Here is a 23,122-nt window from a genome sequence, read left to right on the forward strand (position 1 = left end):
GGGAGGGGGTGGAGACTAAAGATCCTGAGGTGGGGAATCGGGAGTTTCTGGATTCTTTATCCGGTATTTTAAGGGCCACTGGAGGACTGTGGCTTCTGCAGTGCTTAGGAGGAGCTGGGGCGCGAGGATTGGCGGCGCCGTGGCGCGGAGGTAAGAGGCGGACCGGTGGCAGCTGGGTTGTGGAGATCTTAATCAACAGGTCCGCGGGAGCGCGGAGGGGGAGGGGCGGCAGAGCTGGTCCTCTCGTTCCCTCCCCCACGCCCACCGCGCTCTCGGGCTCTGGCTGGACCCCCAGGCTGCCCGGCCGCCCGCTCTTGGCAGTGGGATCCGCGGCTGCGGCGGGTGCGAGCCCAACCTTTGTCCCTCAAAGTAACGCTGCCTGCGCGGTGCCCGCTCTCTGTGCCTTGGCCAGGGACGCACCTTGGCGCGGGCTCCAGCCGGCCCCGGCGAGTTGGGGGGCGCGCGGCTGAGAGTCGTCTGCGCGCTGAGCCCCGGCCAGGAGTTGGCGACTCCCCCGACGCCTTCCTGGCCGGGTCGGGAAATCGGCTGGGGAAACACTTTCCTTTAGAAGACGGAATGTAGCCAGCGTTCCACAGACTGAGTCAGCTCCTGGTATTCTGCTACTCCTGGCGTTCTTTAAACAGATAAACAGTTCCTGCTTCCTTGTGACCACTTTGAAAGAAAAACCTGATTTCCTTAATGCTTTCTGATAATTTACTCTGAGGTTGTAAATTAAACTTTGAAGCCTGTAAATCGTAAGCTATTTTCATTGAAAGGCGCTTTAGACGATCTCTGTTGTAAATTATGTAACTTCCTAATGATAACTCATCTTCTGTTTAGTTGATTGATACAGTAAGGCGTGTGGAATTTAAGTTTCGGTCGAAAGGTTTTTCCAGGCCCTTTATGAAGTACTATATAGTATGTGTTTTGTCCTGATTCTCTTTTAGAAGTCTAAGAATTTAGATTTGGAAAGCCTGTATAACAAGAATTGATTGAAGTATTGATCTGACCGATAAGATGACATGTGTTAATATTTCTAATTAAAAACAATATCATGTTTTAATGAGCGTATCCTAATTACCCTTTTGAATTATACCAGACATTAATAACCTATTAAATTCTGCGATAGGAACAAATGATGTGTTGGTTATTGGTGTCTTTGAAGCCTAAGTATTGGTGGTAATGAAAATTATTAAATAAGCTTTCTTGAATATGAACTACTAATTTTTTATGAGATTTCTGTGGACATAACATACAGGTTTTAAAAGTCTGTCTGAACTATTGGAGCGTACAGAAATTATTAAAATGTAAACACTATATATGGAACAGGCAAAAATATGAAAAGGATTATTTTATTATTGTTTTAAAAAAGTCGAGTGACTCTTACCATGTATGGCTTGCTTGAATGACTTGGCTAGGACAGACTTGAACTTGACAAGTAAAGGGGGCCATTAATAATGTTAACTCGTTTTAGAATGTTAAAATAAGAGAGGTTATATAAATTCTACATGAGGGTGACTCGTATGACCTTCCTGAATTATCTTTATTAAAAAAATCTCCTCAGAGTTATACTGAGAAATTTGGTCTGTTTATGTATCAGTACACTAAGATGTTCTATTTCTTTTATGTTTTCTGATTTTAGTGTGTTTGGAAAAAAAGGGTATCTTGACATATGTGCTTTAGAATATAATTTTTAATTATATACTTATTGAATCACAGAAGTATTGAGTTGGAAGCATTTGTAGTTGTTATAGAGTTCATCCTCATTTTCCGAAAAAAGAAATTGAGGTTTGTAGAAGTTAAGTAGCCTGTAGTTTGAGTGCTAGCTAATGATGGACTTGGAACTAAATGCTAAAATAATTGTTTCCATATTCCAACTTCAGTGCTGTCCTTAATTTATCTTATTAATAAATTTATAAATTACTTTCTCCAAATAATGTAAGTGATTGGTAGGATCAGTTCTTTCCCTTATGCATCCCCCTTCACCCCTTTTTTTTTTAAGTGGAGTACTGGGGATTGAACCCAGGGGTGCTGTACATTGGTTTACATTCCCAGACCTTTCTGTTTTGAGACAGGGTCTCCCTTAGTTGCTGAGGTCCGCTTCTAACTTGAGATTCTCTTGCCTCAGCCTCCACAGTAACTGATTTACAGGTGTGTGTCCCCATGCTGGCTGGCTTTTCCTTTTTTCAGTATTTCAAACAGTTTCAAATGAATATTCTTGTGCATGTCTCCTTGAGCACATGTGTGGTGGAAATACATGCCATTTGTAAGGGGAATTTCTAATAATGGGTTGATGTTCATTTCCAACTTTACTAGTTATAGCCAAATTACCCTCTAAAGGTGTAGTGACTTTCATTCCTACCAGCCGTGGTTTCTCTTCCTTGCCTTCAACTGGTATTGTCAGATTTTAAAATTTCTGCCAATTGAATGAGAAATTATGTTTCCTTCCTTTAAAAATATTTTTGACTTTGTACTACCACAGTCAACATACAGAATAGTTCTATCACCCAAAATTCCCTTGTGCTACCCTTTTGTATTCATCTTTCCCAACTATTTATCCCTGGGAACCAGTGATTTATTTTCCTTATGATTTTTCTTTTTCTTGAATATCATTAAATGGAATTATACAGTACTTAGCCTTTTTTCTGCTTTTCTTCATTTAGCGTGTATTTGAAATTCAACCATGTCATTGAGCAAATCCACAGTTCCTTATGTTTTATTGTTGAGTATAGTATTTCCTTATATGGATGTACCATCATTTTTTTATCCATTCACCAGTTGAAGGACGTTAGAGTTGTTTTCAGGTTTTTTGTGACTGTGAATAAATTTGCTATAAATCTGCGTGAATAGTGTTTTTGTGTGAACTTGTCTTCATATGCATAAGTACCTGAACGTGGGATTGCTGGTCATATGGGTAAAGTTGCTTAACTGTTAAACAAAACAAAACAAAATACCCAGTCTGGGGTAGGCAGAATAATAGCCCTTAAAGATGTTCTAGCAAGTGCATTGGTGCACACTTGTAATCCCAGTGACTGGCTCAGGAGTCTGGGGCAGGAGGGTTGCAAGTTCAAAGCCAAATTCAGCAATTTAGTGAGGGCTTAAGCAATTTATCAAGACCCTATCTCAAAATAAAACATAAGAGGTGAGGATGTGGCTCAGGGGTTAAGTGCCCCTGGGTTCCATCCCTGTACCAAAAAAAAAAAAGTTCTAATAACTAGAACCTGTGAATATGTTTGGTTACATGGCAAAATTGAATTAAGGTTGTTAATCAGCCTTAATACAGGAAGACGATCCAGGAGGGCCCAAGTATCAGAATTGTCTTTTAAAAAGGAAAGAGAAAGCTAAAGAATAGAGTCTGGGAAAAACATGTAACAATGGAAATAGGGTCAGCGAGATGGAGTGTTGCTGACTCTGAAGAGGAGAGGAGGCCTAAGAAATTAAGGTGATCTCTAGAAGATGGAAAATGCTAGGAAAGGCATTAATCTTAGAGTGTGCAGAAGAGAAAGCCCCCCTGCCAACCCCTTTATGTTAGCCCTCAATTGTAAACCTATGGATCTGTATATAGAGAGTTCTGTAAACCTGTAGATCTGTAAACTCAATATTTGGGTGTTTTGTTTTGTGGCACTTGGGATTGAACCCAGGGACGCTTAACCACTGAGCCACATCCCCAGCCCTTTTATTTTATTTTCTTTTACTTTGAGAAAGGGTCTCACTAAGTTAGAGCCTCACTAAGTTGCTGAGGCCTGCCTGAACTTGCAGTCCTCCTGCCTCAGCCTCCTGAGTCCCTGGGATTACATGTGTGTGTTACCTTGCCTGGCTCAGTTTGTGTTGCTTAAGATATTGTGTTTGTGATAATTTGTGATAGCAGCATAGTAAATGAAACACTGTCAAACTTTTTAAGGCAGTTGAACCACTTTGCATTCCCACTAGTAATGTATGAGTTCCAGTAACTTTATATTCTCATCAGCACTTGTTATGGTCAATCTTTTTAATTTTAGCTATTATAATACGTATTTCTTTGTGGTTTTTAATTGCAGTGCCCATGTGACTAATGATGTTGAGCAGCTTTTCATATGCTTCTTTGCCGTCTTTTATCTTCTTTGGTGAAGTGTCCAAATCTTCTGTTGGTTGATTGATTGCGTTTGACACCAGTGCACAGGCTGGCCTTGAAGTTTGGGACTCTAGGGATCCTCTTTCCTCAATCTCCTGACTGGGACTATAAGCATGCACCATCTTGCCCAGCTTAGATTGTTGTTGTTGTTTTTTTCCCTGTTTGTTTTTTGCGGGCCTGGGATTGAACACAGGGTTTTGTGCTTGCAAGCAGGTACTCTACCAGCTGAGCTATATCCCCAGCCCTGTTTCTTATTGTTAAAGAGTTCTTTTTCAGGGTGGGGATCCTGGGGATCAAGCCTTGGGCCTTGTGCATGCTAAGCAGCACTCTACCACTGAAAATCTGGCCCAGTGCCAGATTTGAGAATTCTTTGTTGTCTTTTGTCAAATAAGTAGTCTGCCAAGATTTTCTCCCAGTCCTGTGGCTTACTTTTCATCCTTCAGTAGTGTCTTTTGAGTTTTAAGTTTGATGAAGCCCTAATTACCAATTTTTAGTTTTATGAATGTGCCTTTTGGCATTGCAGCTCAGAATTTTTTGCCTTATTCACAGTCACAGATTTTCTCTTATATTGTTTCTACATATTTTGTTTGTATATTTTACATTTAAATGTATTTTATGTTTTAAGTCAATTTTTTTTTATAATGTGAGAGGTACAAATAGAACTTTGTTTATTTGTTCTGTTGCTACCTGATTTTTTTTTTTTTTTTTGAAAACATCCTCCTTTCTCACTGAATTACCCTTGTCTCTTTGTTAAAATCCATAAGATATGGACAACTTGTATTCTGTTGATCTGTTTACTTATACTTTTGCCAGTAATGTCTTAACATCAGGTGAGCCCTCCAGGTTAATTCTTTTTCAAAACTGTTGTGATTATTTTAGTTTCTTGGCCTTTCCACAGAATTCTTAGACGGCCTTATTGATAACACAACAATCTGTTGGGCTTCTGATTGGGATTATGTTTGATCCATAGATCAACCTGACATTTAACAGTATTGAGTCTTCTATGAACACAGTATTTCTCTCATTATTTAGGTCTTTGATTCCTTTCATGAGGGTTTCAGCATATAGATCCTGCAGTTTTTGAATTAGGTATATTTGATTTATTGATATAAAGGACTTTTTTTTTTTTTTTTTTTTTTTTGATAGTGCTGCCCAGGCTGACCTGGACTGGGCCTAAATAATCCTTCTGCCTCAGTCTCCCATATAGTGGGGACTACAGGGGTGTGTCCCCATGCCCTGTAGCCTGATTTTGTTGTTGTTACTGAACTTTAGGGAGGTTTCTTTTCTTTCTTTTGTTTCTTTCTTTCTTTGTTTTGTAGATTTCTTGGGATTCTCTAAGTAGATAATCGTATTGTATATGAATAGAGAGGCTTGTTGATGGACCTTTATTTTATTTATTATATGTGGTGCTGAGAATTGACCCAGTGCCTCATGTGCTAGGCAAGTGCTCTAACACTGAGTTACTTCAGCCCCATTGTGAAACTTTTTTTGCTTTTAGTCTATAAACCTTTTATTTCCTTTCTTTATTTAAATTTTCTTTATTTTTATTTGTTTTTTCTTGGCTTATTCCAGTGGCTAGGACTTCCAGTGAAATGTTGAAAAAGTGATGAGAAAAAAAGTCCTTATCTTAATTATTATCTTAAGGGAAAGTTATTCAGTGTTCATCTTTAAATATGTTAACTGTAGATCATTTGTGAAATCTCTTAACCAGGTTAAGGAAGTTTTTTGTGTCTCCAGACTACTGAGAGTTTTTGTTTGGTTGCTTTGTTTTAATCCTGAATGAATGTTGAATTTTTCAAATGCCCATTCTGCATCTGTTCAGATCATATAGATTTTTTTCCCTTTCCTCTAGTACATCATCATTTATACAGATTTTTTCAGTGTTGAACTAGCCTGTATGCTTTTGGGAGTAAACTCTGAGGTTATTTAAAAATAAATCATTTGAATTTTTAAGCATTAACATAATCAGGTGTCTGAGGCAGAATTGCAAGTTCATCTTGCAATAGTTGCCCATCTCAGCTACTTAGTGAGAACTGACTCAAATAAAAATAAAAGGGGAGGGCAATGTAGCTTAGTAGTAGATGCCCCTGGGTTCTATCCCATCTACTGCAAGAATGAATAAGTAAAACAAATATACATAATACTTAAATGAAGAAGGAGGGTTGGGATTATAGCTCCCATGGTAGAGTACTTGCCTGGCATGCATGAGGCCCTGGGTTTGTTCCCCAGCACCAAAACAAACCAACCCAAAAAACACAAAACAACAAAAACTGAAGAGTTTTATAAACTAAAGTAGAGAAGAGTCAGGATAATTCAATACTGGTACCTAAATTTTACATGTTAGTAGGACTTAAATTTCTTGATCTATATTGGAGTTTGGAGACTTGGAGGATTCTTATTTAAAAGGCCAGACAAGGTGGTACAGTCAGCAATTTAGAAGACTGAGATAGGAGGATCTCAAGTTCGAGGCCAGTCTCAGCAGCTTAGTGAGACCCTGTCTCAAAATAAAATAGGCTTGGGGATAAATATTTAAAAACATAAATAAAATTACTGAGTGAAGGCAGAAAATGTTATTTGTATTACTATAATCAAACACTGCTCATGCAGAGTTTAATTTCAATGAAGTATGTGAATGGACTCAGTGATCTTTTGTGTGGTTATGTCTGTCTTTGGTTTTACATACATGTCATAGAAATTTTATTCTAATAGTAAAAAGCCATATATCTTTAGGTGGGTGAATGATTAAACCGTGCATCCATTCCATTAAATAATAGTCTGTAGTAAAAAGATACAAAGTATTGATACATGCTATATAACCTGGATAAATCTCCAGAGATAATGCTGAATGACAAAAAAGCCAATCTCAGAAGGTTAATATGTGGTTACATTTATATAACATCTTGAAATGCAAAATTATAGAATTGAACAGATTAGTTGCTGCCAGGGGTTATGAGGTGGTAGAGGTGGGAGGGAAGTAGGTGTGACTTTAAAAGGAGCAAGTGTATCTTAACTGTATCACTCTCAGCACCCTGGTTGTGATGTTGTACTATTGTTTTTCAAATTGATAGCTTTGAAGTAAGCCAGGCTTGGGGCAGCACCCTGGAGTATTGCAAGTTAGAGGCCAGTCTCTGAAATTTGGTGAGACCCTGCCTCAAAGAATAAAGGAGATGAGGATGCAGCTTAGTGGTAAAGTACCCTGTGTTAATTCCCCAGTACTGGGAGGAAAATTAGTGTTGGGGAAAACTTGGTAAGGAATATGTGGATTTCTATAACTATAACTACACGTTCTTCCTTACAGTAGGAAGTCAACTGTAGAGCTTTCATTAGTCACATCAATGTTCGACGTGGTCAGAGTAGAATGATTTCAGTGATGATATTAATCAAAAGTGTGAAATGAAGTATAAATAAAGTGCCCGTAAGAAAAGCCAGAGTGTTTTTGTTTATACTTGATATGTTCCTTCATGAAAAATGTGGGTGCATTCTCATTAAATACATTTTGAATTGTGAAATTTTCCCATAGAAAACAGTTTAATTATGAAGAATAAAGTGTTAGAAACTTTATAATCAAGCTGTTTAGTTTTTATCATTTTATAAAATTGGGCTTATTATTAAGATTATAAAAATGCATGTAGTTTGGCCTTTTGGTTCATAATTTTACAGTTCTTCAGTTAATAATTGTCTCAAAGATCCTAAATATTGAAGTTTTGAGATCCCTTAATTTCTTGGCCTTTTAATCCTTTTAGGCAGTAGCGAACTATTTTCTGTAAATATTTTAAGCTTGTGTGGGGCATATTGTTCTATTGCAGGTACTCAGTTCTGCTTTTAGAGTACAAAGGTAGCCAGACAAATGAACATGATTGTGTTCTAATTAAACTTTACAGTTGTGCGTCACTTAATGACAGATATGTTCTGAGAAATGTGTAGGTAGTTAGGTGATAGAGTATACTTAGAAAAATCTAGATGGCATAGATTAGTCAGTCACTTGATGTAAGTAACTTTTGAGGCATTGAAGAGATGTGGAGAACATGAGATACATGAGGCTACTGTCCGTTTTAACCCAGCATACTGTTTCACTTTTATAAGTAGAAGGATTACATTCTAAAATAATAATTGAAAAGTATAGCATAGTAAGTACAGAAACCATTAAAAGAATATTTGTTATCATTTTCAAATAAGTACTGTATATATATGTGGTTATACTTTTTATGCAGGTTATGTTTGCACAAGCATCCCCATAGACTTGTATATATTGAACTGTGACATCACCAGATTAGAGGAATTTTACTCTACTACAGTCTTATGGGATCACTGTTTTATATGTGGTTTGTCCTTGACCTGAAACATCTTTTCCTTGTGTTGTTATACTTATAAAAACAGGGCATGACTGATTTGCCCTTTGAACTTAGTTTGCATACCTCTGCTTTTTTTTTTTTTTTTTTGCCTATATTTTTTAGGTGGACACAATTCCTTTATTTTATTTTTATGTGGTGCTGAGTATGAACCCAGTGCCTCACACATGCCAGGTGAGCACTCTAACACTGAGCCACAACCACAGCCCACATACCTCTGCTAAAAAATTAGTAGGGGAAATGACAATAAGTATAGTATATAAAGTATAGAAGTTTAAATTTTGAGGAAGACCAATTTTGTTAACTTTTTCAATTGATTTCAGTTTTGGTGTTTCATCTAAGAACTGTTTGCTTAACCCAAAGTTATAGAGAGTTTCTGTTATATTTCTTCTACATGTTCCATAGTTTATATTTAGATTTATGATCCATTTTGATGTGAATTTTATATGAAGTGTGAGGTATAGGTTGAATTTTTATTTAATTTGTCCACTTGTTCCATAGCTGGTTGTTTGAAAAGGCTGTCTTTTCTCCATTGAATTGCCCCATCTATTAATCAAAACTGTTGACTCAGTGTGGGTCCTGTTTTATGAACTCTTGTGTTCTACTGATGTGTGGTCCGTCTGTCTGCCAATACTGCACAACCTTGATTACTTCTCTTTAAATCAGTAATGTGAGTTCTCTACTTTTATTCTTTTTCAAAAATTTTGTTGGTATTTGAGTTCATATAAATTTAGAATAGCTTGTCAATTGCTATAAAATTATTTTTTGTAGATTGTGACAGGAATTAGGCAAAGTCAGAACATTTAAAGATAATTTAAATATTTAATTAGAAAATCTTCAAAGGGTTGTAGAAACAAAATGATTGAAAATACCTAAGAAAGTATAGATTTCACCAGATGCTGTGGTACATGCCTGTAATCCCAGCTTCTCAGGAAGCTGAGGCAGGAAGATTGCAAGTTCTAGGCCAGCCTGGGCAACTTAGATCCTGCTGCAAAAAAAGAATAAAAATATAAATGATTGGGAATGTAGATCAGTGATAAAGCACTCCTGGATTAAATCCTCAGTCCCAAAACTAAAACTAAAGCGTGTACATGTTTCTATTGTTTTGCAGTACACAGTGTATTGCATATGATTATTTAGGTATCTAAGATATCAAACAACCTATTTTTGTCTTTTAATAATGTGTTAAGGTAATTTAAAACCTATTCAAAAGCCTAGTGTTTGCTTTCTTATTTTATTTTTTATTGTATTATGAGGGATTGAACCTAGGGGTGCTCTACCACCAGGCTATACTCCAAGCCTTTTTTTTAATTTTGAAGCAGGGTCTCCCTAAATTGTGGAGGCTAGTCTTGAATTTGCCGTCCTCCTGCCTCAGCCTCCTGAGTGGTTGGGAATATAGGTGTGTGCCACTGGGCCCAGACCCAGTGGTAGCTTTTGAAGCCTCAGCTTAACATCTTAACATTGGGTCCCTACCATGCACCCCACCAAGTCATCTTTTTTGATTGCTCCTTTATATGTGCAGTCAAAATTAATTTCTTTGTTCTTTCATATACAGTTGTTTTTTGATATCTATAAGGGATTAGCATCCAAAATCTCTGGATGAGCTTGTCTTCTATGTAAAATGGTGCTGTATTTGTGTACAACCTCTGCACATCTTCCCATGTTCTTTAAGTTATGTCTATATTACTTTTTATACCTAATACTATGTAAATACTATGTAAGTAGTTGTTATACTGTATGGTTTAGAGAATAGTGACAAGAAAAGATGTCTGTACCTGTTTAGTACAGATGGAGTTTTTTTTCTTTAAAATATTTTCCTTCTACAGTTGGTTGAATACATGGATGTGGAACCCGCAGATATGGAGGACTGAGTATGATTGGTTATTTCTTCTTCTCAGACTTTGTTCATGCCATGCCCTTTACCTAGAACTTTGGCATTCCAACTCTTGACCAGACCCATAATAAGAAATATTTTACATAGGGAACCAGTTCATTTATGTTTTTGCATTAAAGTTTTCCTGAAACAACATCTTTGGTTACACATGGTGTATTTTGATTTTATATTCTATTTAGTTTTTTTAAAAAGTTGTTTGAGAGGGGCTAGAGTTGTAGCTCAGTGGTGGAGCGCTTGCCTAGCATGTGTGAGGCACTGGGTTCGATCCTCTGCACCATATAAAAACAAAGCCATATACAACTAAAAAATATTTTAAAAAAAATTTGGTTGAGAATCACTAAATCCATTTCATGGCTCACAGATGTGTCATATCCTGCAACTTGAAAGCCACTGAATGTAGTCTTGAATAACTCCTCCTCAGGAATCTATGTTCATTATTTCATTTAAAATTCAACTTGTCCAAACTTTTTCCCTTTAGGAACCCTTCACATTCCTGCCATTGCTTTAGAAAACTACGCATTGTTTTATATTCTTCCTCATAGCTAATTTGTAGCTTATCAAAGGCTATAACCATTGTTTTGAACTTATTTAAATATGTTCCAGACACAGTCTGTTCCTGACCAAAAATCTAGAAGAAAATGTACACATTAAACGAGTTCTTCTTTTGGTATAGAAATCAAAGGGCCTCACATTGAAACTGTATGAACTCTACCTTATACATATTGGACGTGGTAAATTTAACTATTTTAATTTATAAAAAATTCTAGTATTGAAAAATTATTTTGTGCTGGGTGTGGTGGTGAGAGCCTATAATCCCAGTGGCCCTGGAGGCTGAGAGAGGAGGATTTGCGAGTTCAAAGCCAGCCTCAGCAATGGGGAGGTGCCAAGCAACCCCACGAGACCCTGTCTCTAAATAAAATACAAAATAGGGCTGAGTATGTGACTCAGTGGTCAACTGCCCCTGGAGTTCAATTCCTTGTACCCCACCCCACATCAAAAAAAAAAAAAAAAAAGAGAGAGAGATTATTTTGTGAATGTGATTGTCATTTGGGCCCTTCCTCTTGAAACACACAACACAGTTGTGTGTATATATATATATGTTGTTGCAGGAGATGTGTTCATGAAAATAGGTGCAGATCCTTGAACCAGGGGATTCATCTAGGACCTATACAAGTGACCTGCAAATGTTTTTCAGAATGATTTACTTAAGGGTAATCAATAGATACTTAGAAATTGACAAAAGGAAACAATAGTTTTTTGTAGGCATCTTTAAAAAAATCTTATCTTTTTATACTTTATACCTTATCCTTTTATATTAAATTTTAGAGCAATATTGTTAGTTCATTTGATCAACTCCCAGTACATTTTGCTTCCTCCTAATTCTTTTCCAGAATTGTATCCCTTGCTTCATCTCTGTGTTAAACACTATGCTGTATTCTTTGTATATATTTCTTAAGATTACTGATGACATTTTAAAGTCTTTATCAGTATTATACCTTTTGCAAGGAAATTGAGACTCAAGAGTATTTTACCCAAAGTCCCATCGTAAGTGATAGCAGGATTAGAATTCAGTTTATTTTACCCCAGGCCCTTGTTTTCTACTTGGTATTATTGCATACCTCAAGGACTTTGTTTAACATGGTCTTCTTGATAAGATTAGAATCATTTTGAAGAAAATCATCTTTGACGTAGTGTTTAAAATATACTTGAATTAAAGTGAAGAATATTGAGCAGTTAAATTGTAAATAACCTCCTTAAGGGTGGGAGCTATAACTTTTTAATCTTAGTATCTTAATGTTTAATGTGGTTGTGATGCAATAAGAAATATGTTTGATCTTTGTCCCTGTTCCTAACATGGAGTTTCTAAGTCCCTTGGAATTTCTCTAGTGACAGGAGTGATAAGAGTATCTTTTGTTGCAAGGTGAGGTGCTTCTTGCCTGGGCCCTAGATAACTTCAGGTTGGGAGCCAGAAGGATCAAGGTATGATTAGAGGTTAGAACTTTGAGTCCCATCCCTTACTTCTGGGGAGGTAAAAGAAGTTAGGGTAGTTAGTCACCAATGGCCAGTGATTTAATCCATCATACTTGTGAAATGAAGACTACCAGAAAAGACTCTAAACAATTGTGTTTAGAGATCTTTTGGGTTAGTACATATATCAGGAACTGAGAGGGTGGTATACATAGAAGAAGCACCCCCACCCCCCCCACCAAAAATTCTTCTGTGTATCTCTTCCATCTGGCCATTCCTGAGTTATATCCTTTATAATAAACCAGTAACAGTAAGTAAGTACCTTCTTGAGTTCCTGAGCCATTCTAGTAAATTATGAACATTAATGGGAGAATTGCTGTTTGCAGGATTGGAGATGAGTTAGTATGAGGAAGAGGGATCCACACATTTGGTGTCCAAAGTATTGAGAGTGAAAAGAAGATCAGATTGACACATACTTTGTGCTTGGTTCTAGTTTGTAGTTTTATCATTTGTTTGTTTAAATTTTAGCTTTGTACTTTTTTTTTTTTTTTTTAAGATACTAAGGATTGAAATCAAGACCTTATGCATGCAAGGCAAGAGCTCTACCACTGTGCTATGTTCCAGCCCAGAACTTTAGCTTTGATTGTGAGCTTAATATCAGAGGCTGTTGTATCTTAGTCACCTCTGGGAAGTTGAGAATTTGAGACTAAAACAGTTCTGTTTATTCTGGGTTTGCTGTAAGTAAATTGAATTGGGAGGAAATCTAACTTTCTTTTTCTTTCCTTTCCTCTTTCCCTTTCTTTCTTCCTCCCTCCCTTTCTTTCATAGCAGAATGGGGACCCACTCTGTTCCCTAGGTTGGTCTTGAACTCATGAGCTCAAGTGATCTTCCTCAGTCACCTGAGTAGCTAGTATTACAGATATGTGCCACCATCCCTGGCAAAGACCTAACTTTCATTAGTTTTAGATTAAATTTTCTACAAAGACATAAACTTACCAGAGTGAATTTGCTAATGGCTTTATCTTGCTTTTCACAGGCACATACCATGAGGCATTGTAGTACACTTGTAGTGACTGTATAGGCTATAGAGAGGCTGTCACACTTTGCTGAAATGCCTTCTAGAATTGTGTGCGACTCTGGGAAAATTAATTTTCAAAGCTTGACTTCTTATCTGCAGAATGGAGAGAGTTAGTACTGCCTAGTACAGTAGGACTTCTTTGAGAATTTATTGAGATGTTGCATCAAGAATGGTAGGCATAAGCTGGGTGTAGTGGCCCATGCTTGTAATCCTATCAGTTTGGGAGGCCGAGGCAGGAGAATTGCAAGTTCAAGATCAGTCTCAGCAACTTAGGGAGACCCTGCCTCAAATAAATAAAAAGGACTGGGGATGTACCTCCATGGTACAGCACCCTTGGGTTCAATCCCCCAGTAACAACAGCAGCAAAAAAAGATGGTAGGCATAGTATCTGGTGTATATTAAGCACATCATAAATATTAGATAAGAGATGGATAGAAAACAAATCTGGTTTGTGAATGAGGTAGTTAACCTTATGTCTCTGTGACCAGAATACCTAACAATAACAAGTTAGAAGAGGAAAAGTTTATTTAGGGCTCATGGTTTCAGAGGTCTTAATCCACAGATGGCTGACCCTTGCTCTGGGTTCAAAATGAGACAGGATGTTGGGGAAGGGCATGGTGGAGGAAAGCTCTTACACCATGGTAGCCAGGAAGCAGGGAGAGGAGAGGAGGTATCAGGAAAGGTGAACCCTTCCATAAGCCCAGTGAGCACTCTTCTAGCTGTGTCACACCTGCCTACAGTTACCACCCAATCAGTTCTTTCAACTAGGATGAACTGATTAGGTTACATATCTCACAATCTGATGGTTTCATTTCCAAACAATCCTGCATTAATGCAGAAGCTTTTGAGGTATACCTCTATCCAAACTGTAATAGTAGTGATGAGCTGTTGGATTTAGATGTCTTAAATAGATTGTATGATTATAAAATTTTTGATTTAGTAATTTTATAGAAGTGTGGAATTTGTTGTCGTAGTCTGAGTGATGAATAATAGTAATTGTATATTGAGGTCAACCTTTTTCATCTCTGAAATAATAGTGAAAATCAATGTGGGAAAGCAGTTTGCTGCCTTACTTTAAACTACTACTTGTGTAGCAAGATAAAATTCTAGTCAGCTTTATCAGTTTCTGTTTGACTCTCAAGCATTATGCTGAGTGTTTTGTTATTAGGTTGTTTTCACTGCACTTTTTTTTCCCTTTTTTTCTTTTTTCGTAGTACTGGGGATTGAATCCAGGGCTTCACCCATGCTAGGTAAGTGCTCTGCCCCTGATCTCCACCCCAGCCTGCTCTTTACATGTAAATGACATAGTTTCAGAGTTAAGTTTACTGTGGTGATTTAAATCTTATGTTAGATAAAGCATGAATTTTACCAATGTAAATAATATATTTGTATATTTTTTTCTTTTTCATAATAAATGTCTTTCCTATCTCTTAGGCCTTACAGTTTTTATAAGGCCGACTTATAGGATACTCTTCCTCTGCAGGTAACCCTTGGGGCATTTTCTACAGTTCTAGTACAGCTCTTATCAAACAGTATTACAATTGAATTGGGTTTTGTTGTTATTTACTAATTTGATTTCCATGCTAGATTTTAAGTTTCTAAGTATAAAGATTGCCTTGGGAGCTTTTTTTTTTTTTTTCTTGGGCCAGGTTTTTTGTGCCAAGTGAGTACTTTCACTGTTGAATGAAAATGTAGTTTAGTTATCCCTCCCCCTTTTTTTTTTAAACATAAAGGATTTACAGTTTAGTAACCTTTGTACATTGACTTTTTATTCTTGTCTCTTGTTATTGAGGATATCCCCACATGTTTTCCTCCCCTTTAAATCTGGTCAAGGACATAACATTATTCATATCCTCAGTGATCACAGTACCACGGTATAAAAGTTCATTGGATTCTAAACTTGGTGACATTTGCATTCTCATCAGTCTTCCTTGTCAGATTCTTTCCCTTTCCTGTTCTGGTGGCACAGCCCTACATTGCCCCTGCTCAGTCTAATTTATAGGTAACTTCAGATATAAATCTTTATTAGTTTTAATTTTGCTTAGTATTCTCTAATATTCTTGTTCTAACTCTAAAATAGTTATTTTGTATTTCATCAGTGACAAAGCATTTCCCATTTCCCTGCCTGTTTTTTATTTGCATACCAATAAGCCATCTAGGTAGAGGTAATCATCTACTAATCTGCGGACCTTTGGAGCATATTTTTGCTCTAGTAAGCTGTAACGAGAAGTTGGAATATCTTGTAAGGCTTTTTTAGAGGTCCAAAACTTTAGAAACGCGTATTGGGAAAAATAATTGGGAGATTGGGAGGAAAATATTTGTAAGAAATACATTGAGAACAAAAAAAGCTGTATGAGTTGGGTATTTAGGATTCTTTGTCAGTGTGAGTTATTCACATGATAAAAGAATAAATACAGTCAGAATCATGAACCTGAAATTAAATTATTTTTGTAGTTCTGAATATCAAACCCAATGCCTCACTTGGCACCCTGCCACCAGTCACACCCCCCAGCCCTGACATATTTTAAAGTGTTAGTGATTTCCTTGTAATTTAAGTTTGTGTGTTCATTTTTAAAAAGTAATGCCTTTGTGTTTTTTCACAAAGTTGTGGCAGCAACACTTTCTTTTTTGTGTGAGCTATCGAAATAATACACAAGTTGGAAAATAGATACTAATGAGATCTGGCATTCTCATTTTTCAGGGATTTTAATTAAAGGTGCATATTCTTCCAAAATTTTTGTTATTGCCTTTACAACATTTAAAATGCATTTGTCAATGTGAATTATATACAAATACTATTCTAAAGTTTGCTTTTTTTTGCTTCCTTTTGTTTAATGTCAGTTCATATAGTGCTTCATGCTGTAACTACTTAAAAAAAAGTAAAGAGTTGGATGCAGAGCTCAATGCTAGATGTGTGCTAACACATGGTTTTGGTAGGCCCTAGATGTGTAAGGCCCTGGTTTGGTCCTTTGACCCTTTTCCCCGCAAAAGTAAATGCAGGTGAAGTTAATTTTAATAATATATTTATTTAATGCAATGTATCAAAATTACTTTTCAACATATATTAAATATAAAAAATAATGAGATAATTTGCATCTTTTTTTCCCCCTTTAGGATTAGGGATTGACCTCATCAGTACTTTGGCACTGTAGTCCCTAGTACCAAAAAGAAAAAAAAAAAGAAATATTGTCATGTGCCACATAGCAATGTTTTGGTTAGTATAAATCACATATTACAATAATCCCATAAAATTGTAATGGAGCTGAAAAATTCTTATCATCTAGTGATGTTGTAACATTGTAACACAACCCATTATTCATGAATTTGTGTGATACTAATATAAACAAATCGTTTTACCAGTTATATGAAAGTATAGCATGTACAATTACACACAGTGCATAGTAGCTGGTTAATGAGAATAAACAGCTGTTACCTGTTATGTATTTGCTATGGTGTACTATATTTTTAATTTTTATTTTAATGTATATCCTTCTACTTATAAAAAAGTTTACTGTAAAATAGTATATCTTAGACTGGCAGTAGACTCATGCATCTCATGTTTATTGTATGTATGGTGAGTGCATCAAAAGGCCATGATGAGGTTTATTTTATTATGATTATTACTATTATTTTAGGTGCTGGGGATTAAATCCCGGGCCTTGTACATGGTATGCAGGTGCTCTACCACTGAGCCCAGAGCCACATTGAAATGATATATATCATCTAGGTTTGTGTAAGTATACTCTGTGATGGTCACACAATAAAATTGCCTCATGAAGCATTTCTCAGAACCTATCCCTCATTAAATATGATAATGCTTGATCTATATTTAGATTTTATTATATTTATAATTGAAAAAGTGAACTCATCCAAATTATTCCAAAAATATTTAAGTTTTCTAATAATGGAATAAAGTATCATTTGTTAAATTAGTTAAAATTAAATAAAATTTAAACTTCAGTTCTTCAATTATTCTAGCTACATTTCATCTGCTCAATATCCACATTTGGCTAATAGCTACCAAGTTAGCTGTTGATAGTGAAAACCTTAACACTACACAGCATTCCATTATATAGACTTTCTGTATTTACCCAATATCCTATTGATGCCTTCCTCCTTGATATTATAAACAATGGTATAGTGGATATCCTTATAAAAATACATTATACAGATTTCTAGAAAAGGAATTGATCAGTGGTTTATTTTATTTTATTGACTCGGGAAGGTACTAGGGATTGAACCCAGAGGCACTTTTATCACTGAGCTACATTCTCAGTCCCTTTCATTTGTTTTATTTAATTTTTTAATTTTTTATTTTGAGTCTGGCTTTGAATTGTGATGCTCCTGCCTCAGCTTCCTAGGTCACTGGGATTACGGGCATGTGCTGTCATGCCCAACCTGTCAGTGGTTTCTTTTAATATTTGGTAGGTATTTCAAAATTGCCCTCCCAAAACATTGTATTGTTTTATAGAATTAACAGTACCTGGCTAGGGTTGTGGCTTGGTGGTAGTGTGCTGGCCTAGCACTCGTGAGGCCCTGGGTTCGATCCTCTGCACCACATAAAAATAAAATAAAGGTATTGTGTCCACCTGCAACTAAAATATGTATATTTAAACCCTAAAGACTAAAAATACATTTATAAAAAAATCTACAATATATAACATCTGTTTCCCTGTATAGTTTCCAGTATGGGTGAACTTTATTGATCACTCACACAGACACACAAAGCCTTATACCAAAATAACTATTTTTGCAACCATTTTTCTTATTCTCTAGTTGAAAGTAGAGGGCCATTTCACTATAAATATTTACTTGAGACATACAACAAAAGATAGCCAGAAGTCAGGGTATATAGCTCTGTGGTGGAGTGCTTGCCTAGCATGTACAGGATCCTGGGTTTAACTGCCAGCATCACTCCCCACCCCCCACCCCCAAAAAAAGATGAGAAATTCAAATAGGGGGGCAAGGAAGCAAAAGCATATCTCAAGGATGTTATCTTTCTATTACCAAGTAAATCAACATCTCAAAAATTTTACCTCATATACCCTTTTTCTCAGGAAAGTTCTTGGAGGACTCTCAGGAAGAGGGGAATGTGCGAGGAAAATTTCCCCAGGAGAGGGTTAAGAAATGATGGCTCCAAGAAATGATGCTATATGTTGAGAGAACAATTTCATGTTAGAGCCTGGTTCTGTTAGATTCCATGCAGTAAACTGATGGTAAACTCAACCCCAGTAATGGAAGAGTTTAATGAAAAGACTGTTCACAAAGGTGTAGGTGATGATAAGGGACTTAACAAAGGACCCTGAACCAGCCTAGGCTTAGCAACAGCAGGAAGCCTATTAAGCTCAATCCTGAAAGAACAAGGGAGAATGGTTACTATAATTTACCTAGAGCTGTAACTATAGAAGTTGGTCCACTTGATTGGAACTGTGACCTTAAAGGAACTTAACCTTTGCCAGACCACAAGAGGAAGCTGGGAGAATGAAGAACCCAATTGCTTTTTCCTTTCTTCCAGTGAGTATGTCCCATAGTAGATGGGTACTTCCTCTGTAAGATAAGAGAACATAGATTACAAAGTCTTTGAAAGCAGCCTTTTAGAATTTGGAGTAGATAGAGAAGGATGATGAATGAATCTGAGCAGAGAGAAATATCCAATAGAGAAAGGAAGATGGAGTGCTTCAAAAGCTATCCCACATATAACACAAAGAAGAAAATGATAGATTACCTGATTAGTTGAATATTGATTCTTCTACCAGAGAATGTGGGCATATGTTAGTATTTTCACAAGGAATTGAAATAAACTTATTGGATGAGGTAAATTTAAGAGAGTTACTTTTCATCTTTCATAGAATATGGTCAGCAGATATTAACTGTGATTGAAAAAGTCACAGGAAGTAGCATATACATACATATGTATATGTGTGTATATATATGTATAACATGCATGTGGTCTGTTCTATGCATGTTGCTCACATGCATGTTGCTAGAAATGAGGTAAATTCAAGATGAAAATAACTGAGTAAAAGCAATTTTGTGAAAAGGATATGTAGTTGTGTGTCACACAGTTGTACAGACAAGACTGAAGTATCAGTGTCGGAGTATATAAAGTAATTAAAAAACATTGTTATTACCATGCTAGTGATTAATTGTATCAGTTTACTTCCTTATTGTCATTAATGAATTTGAAGACATTACTCTCCTTGGGTTATTAAATATTTGAAGTAATAGTTATGTCCCCCACCCATTGTTTACTCATTCAGATTTAATGCATCAGGTACCAGGTTTATAATGTGAGCATACACAGCACTGTGCAGGGGCTGGAAGAGCCGAGCCACAAGTAGTAGATTGAGGTTGTTACTCATATGCAACTACTAGTAGATAAGGTTGGTACTCATATGCAAAAAATAATATATGACAATGCCACATAGGACATATTAATCACAAAGTAAGTAGTACAGAAAATAAGTGCTTTAAAATTTGATTATTAAATCAGAGACATCAATAGGTCGTTCTGAGGCTCTGTCTGTAAGTAGTATGGAAAAGATATTGATAATAGGTAGGAGGCTCGACGTGTAACCTTAAACTTGCATGATTTCCGACTCCTGCCTTGATATTATTTAGTGATTCTTTCCTTTGAAAAGAAAATAGGTATGTGTGGTTTTAACTTTTAACATTGTCACAAATATATCCCCTATTTCTTTTTTACTTCCTTTTTTCTCTTTCTGGTGTTTGGAATTGAACCTGGTGCCTTACATTTACTAGTCATGTATTCTGCCACTGAGATACACTCCCAGTCATATAACCTATTTCTGTATATGTATACTCTGTTTCTGTTTGCTATGGTCTTGGGTTAGTTTAGGCCAAAGTAAGAAATGTAAAAAATAATGGACTATTTTTTTGAGGTGGGGGGAATAGACACATTTCTAATTCAGTCAGTATGATCCTTTAAATGCACTTCTACTTCATATTAATTTAGGAATATCTATGTTTCATAAATAGATTTAACCTTAAGGCTCTTCTACTTTAACCTTCAGTTCATTTTGCTGATTTTGTGGGTTCTTCCAGTCTTGGGAATATTGTCTCCAGAAGAGACATTTAAACAAAAGCAGTTGTTCTTCCTCATCATTTATTTTTGTTGTGCTGGGAATCAGCTCTTCATTGCTTTAAAGGAAAGTACATGTTTGATCGAAGAAGAATGGCCATAACTCAACCTCTCATGTGCATATCTCTGTTAAACAATATTCAACCTTTGAATGTATTTTAAGTTTTTTTTTTTTTTTTTTTTTTTTTTGGTGCTGAGGATCAAACCCAGGGCCTTGTGCTACCGACTGAGCTATCTCCCCAGCCCGTATTTTAAGTTTTATGACCAGCTTACCATCCCTCAGCAGACCATGTTTATTTAACTATGTGTGTAAAATTAGAATGAGAACAATTATAGTCAGAAACTTCCCCTCTCCCCCACAAAAAGTCATTCTTCGAGCAAAAAGATTTTCATTCAGAAAAATATTTGTAGCACGGTAGTCCCTCCTTGGTGACATGTTCTAAGATCCACAGTGTATACCCAAAATGGTGGATAATATCAGGCACTATAAATATTGGTTTTTCCTATATATGCATACCTGTGATAAAGATTAGTTTATAAATTAGGCATAGTAGGAGATTAACAATAATAATAATGAAATAAAAAATTATGGTATACTGTAATAAAAGTTATATGAATGTGATCTCTGTTTCTGTTTCCCTTAACATATCTTATACTATAGTTAACCCTTCTTATTGACTGTGGGTAACCAAAACTTCAGAAAGTAAAAACATGGATAAGGGGGAACTATTATTTTGCACATAGTATAAGCTTATTAGATATGAATTAGACACAAATTAAGCCCCAGAGGGCTTGCAGTCTACTTGCGTGGATAAAACTAGTAAACATTGTGATTTCGAGGTAGAAAATAAATGGTACGGTGAAGAGATATTTAAGTATACAGGAAGGGTAGATTGTGGTTGTGAACAGGTGGGTTTAAAGAAGATTTTATAAGACACTGGAGGAGGAAAATTTAACATATTAAAGAAATGGAGAGAATGTTTTTCTGGGTATAGAATAATATATGAAAGCTGTGGAGGTAGGAAATTGCAGGGCTAGTATGGAAAATAGCAAATGTGGTTTGATTTGAGAGATAGGGGAGGGAGAAATAAAGTGAAAGAGTATTCTAGGACTAAGTCAAAAGGAGCCATATGAACATCAGACTAAGGAATTTGAAATTTCTCCTACAGAATAATGTTAAAGTGCAGTAAACACACTCCAGGACCAGATGTGCCATTTAGCTTTTGACATTGGGCAAATCACATATTTTGCTAAGCCAACATACAGAAGTGAACAGAGGACTATGTTGAGGGTTATGTGAGATAATTCATGCCAGGTGCTTAACTCAGTGAATGGATGGTACACAGTAAACCTTTGGTAAATAGTAGTTTGCAAAAGGAAAAAGCAACAAAAACTTGAAATATTGCCATGGCAATAGGGGTGCTTCAGGAATGTTAATATGGCTGGCTATAGTATATAAAATGATAGAGAGAGAGAGAGAGATCGAGGTTGGCAAGACTAGTTAAGCAATTTGTAAAAAAAAAAATCCATGCAAGAAATAATGTCTATATGATTAAGGTAGTGGCATGAGAACAAAGAAGCTAGGGTATATTGAGATATTATCAGGGGCTGGGGATATAGCTCAGTTGGTAGAGTACTTGCCTAGCATGCACAAGGCCCTGGGTTTAATCCCCAGTACCACCAAAAAAAAAAAAAAAAAGAGAGTGAGAGAGAGATTATCAGGTAGAATTGATGTCAGTTAATACAATTAGTTATAATGTATTTAGGGATATTATAGGTATGATTTTCAAGCTACTTAAATTTTACACCAGGAGGATAGCTAATTTCTCTAACAGGCAGTTCTGTTGTACTTTCAGGATATTCATTTTTCAAGATACAAATTAATGGTTTATTGTTAAAAATAGTATCACTAGGAAACTGGAATGTTGATAGCTTATTCACTTTTCATGTTCCATAGGAAAGTTCACATTTTCATTTCTCCACTTGATCGTGTCTGCTACTTGGTTTACTCAGTTTTTAGTGAACGAGCAATAGATGTTATTGCAATCAGGTGCTAAAATAAACATGTAGCCTATTAACATATAGTATGAATCATTTAAAGAAATGATTGATCATATTTAAAGGCAAAAGAAATGATGTAATTATGTGATTTTTTAAAGGAAGCATGTAATGAGCAGGAAATCATTTTATAGAAGTGTAACTTAGTACTATGGATTCACATAAGGGTTCACCCATCTGGATTTTAGTTTATATCCTATTCTAGTCATGTGACTTAACTTTTTCTGTACTATTTGGAAAATGAGAATATCTGTCCTGTCTCCTTAGTGTCCTGTCTAGCAATTAAATGCCTGCTAAAACTCCCACTTTAAATGCAATGCTTTATCACTTTTTCTTTTTTTTTTTTTGGGTGGTGCTGGGGATTGAACCAAGGGCCTTGTGCATGTGAGACAAGCACTCTACCAACTGAGCTATATCCCTAGTCCCTAAATACAATACTTTAAAAATGAAATTAACTATCTCCTTTCCAATTCTTATCCCCATTCTCCTGCCACCCTGGGGGTGAGAGTAGAGATCTGATTTTCTGGATTTTCCTATTTTAAGGTTGCATAATTTTCACAGA

At 36.1% G+C, this 23,122-nt stretch overlaps 1 protein-coding gene and 1 non-coding gene across 6 annotated transcripts in view; both read left to right on the forward strand.

Annotated features, from left to right (window-relative positions):
• The first annotated feature begins 5 nt into the window (after nucleotides 1-5).
• Pals1 (protein associated with LIN7 1, MAGUK p55 family member) overlaps nucleotides 6-23,122 on the forward strand; it is a 100,101-nt gene continuing 76,984 nt past the window's right edge. For 4 of the 5 annotated variants that reach the window (XM_047538406.1, XM_047538402.1, XM_047538403.1 and 1 more), the window contains exon 1: nucleotides 6-150. The gene's annotated coding sequence lies outside the window, so the exon portion shown is untranslated. Of the gene's footprint in view, nucleotides 151-14,614; nucleotides 14,651-23,122 lie in introns of all 5 variants that reach the window. The other variant, XM_047538404.1, reaches the window with a different exon arrangement.
• On the forward strand, nucleotides 22,113-22,185 carry Trnaa-agc (transfer RNA alanine (anticodon AGC)). Its single transcript has one exon. It is a non-coding gene; the product is annotated as a tRNA-Ala (tRNA).

Source organism: Sciurus carolinensis, chromosome 2 (genome assembly GCF_902686445.1).
Source record: "Sciurus carolinensis chromosome 2, mSciCar1.2, whole genome shotgun sequence".
Taxonomy (NCBI): domain Eukaryota; kingdom Metazoa; phylum Chordata; class Mammalia; order Rodentia; family Sciuridae; genus Sciurus; species Sciurus carolinensis.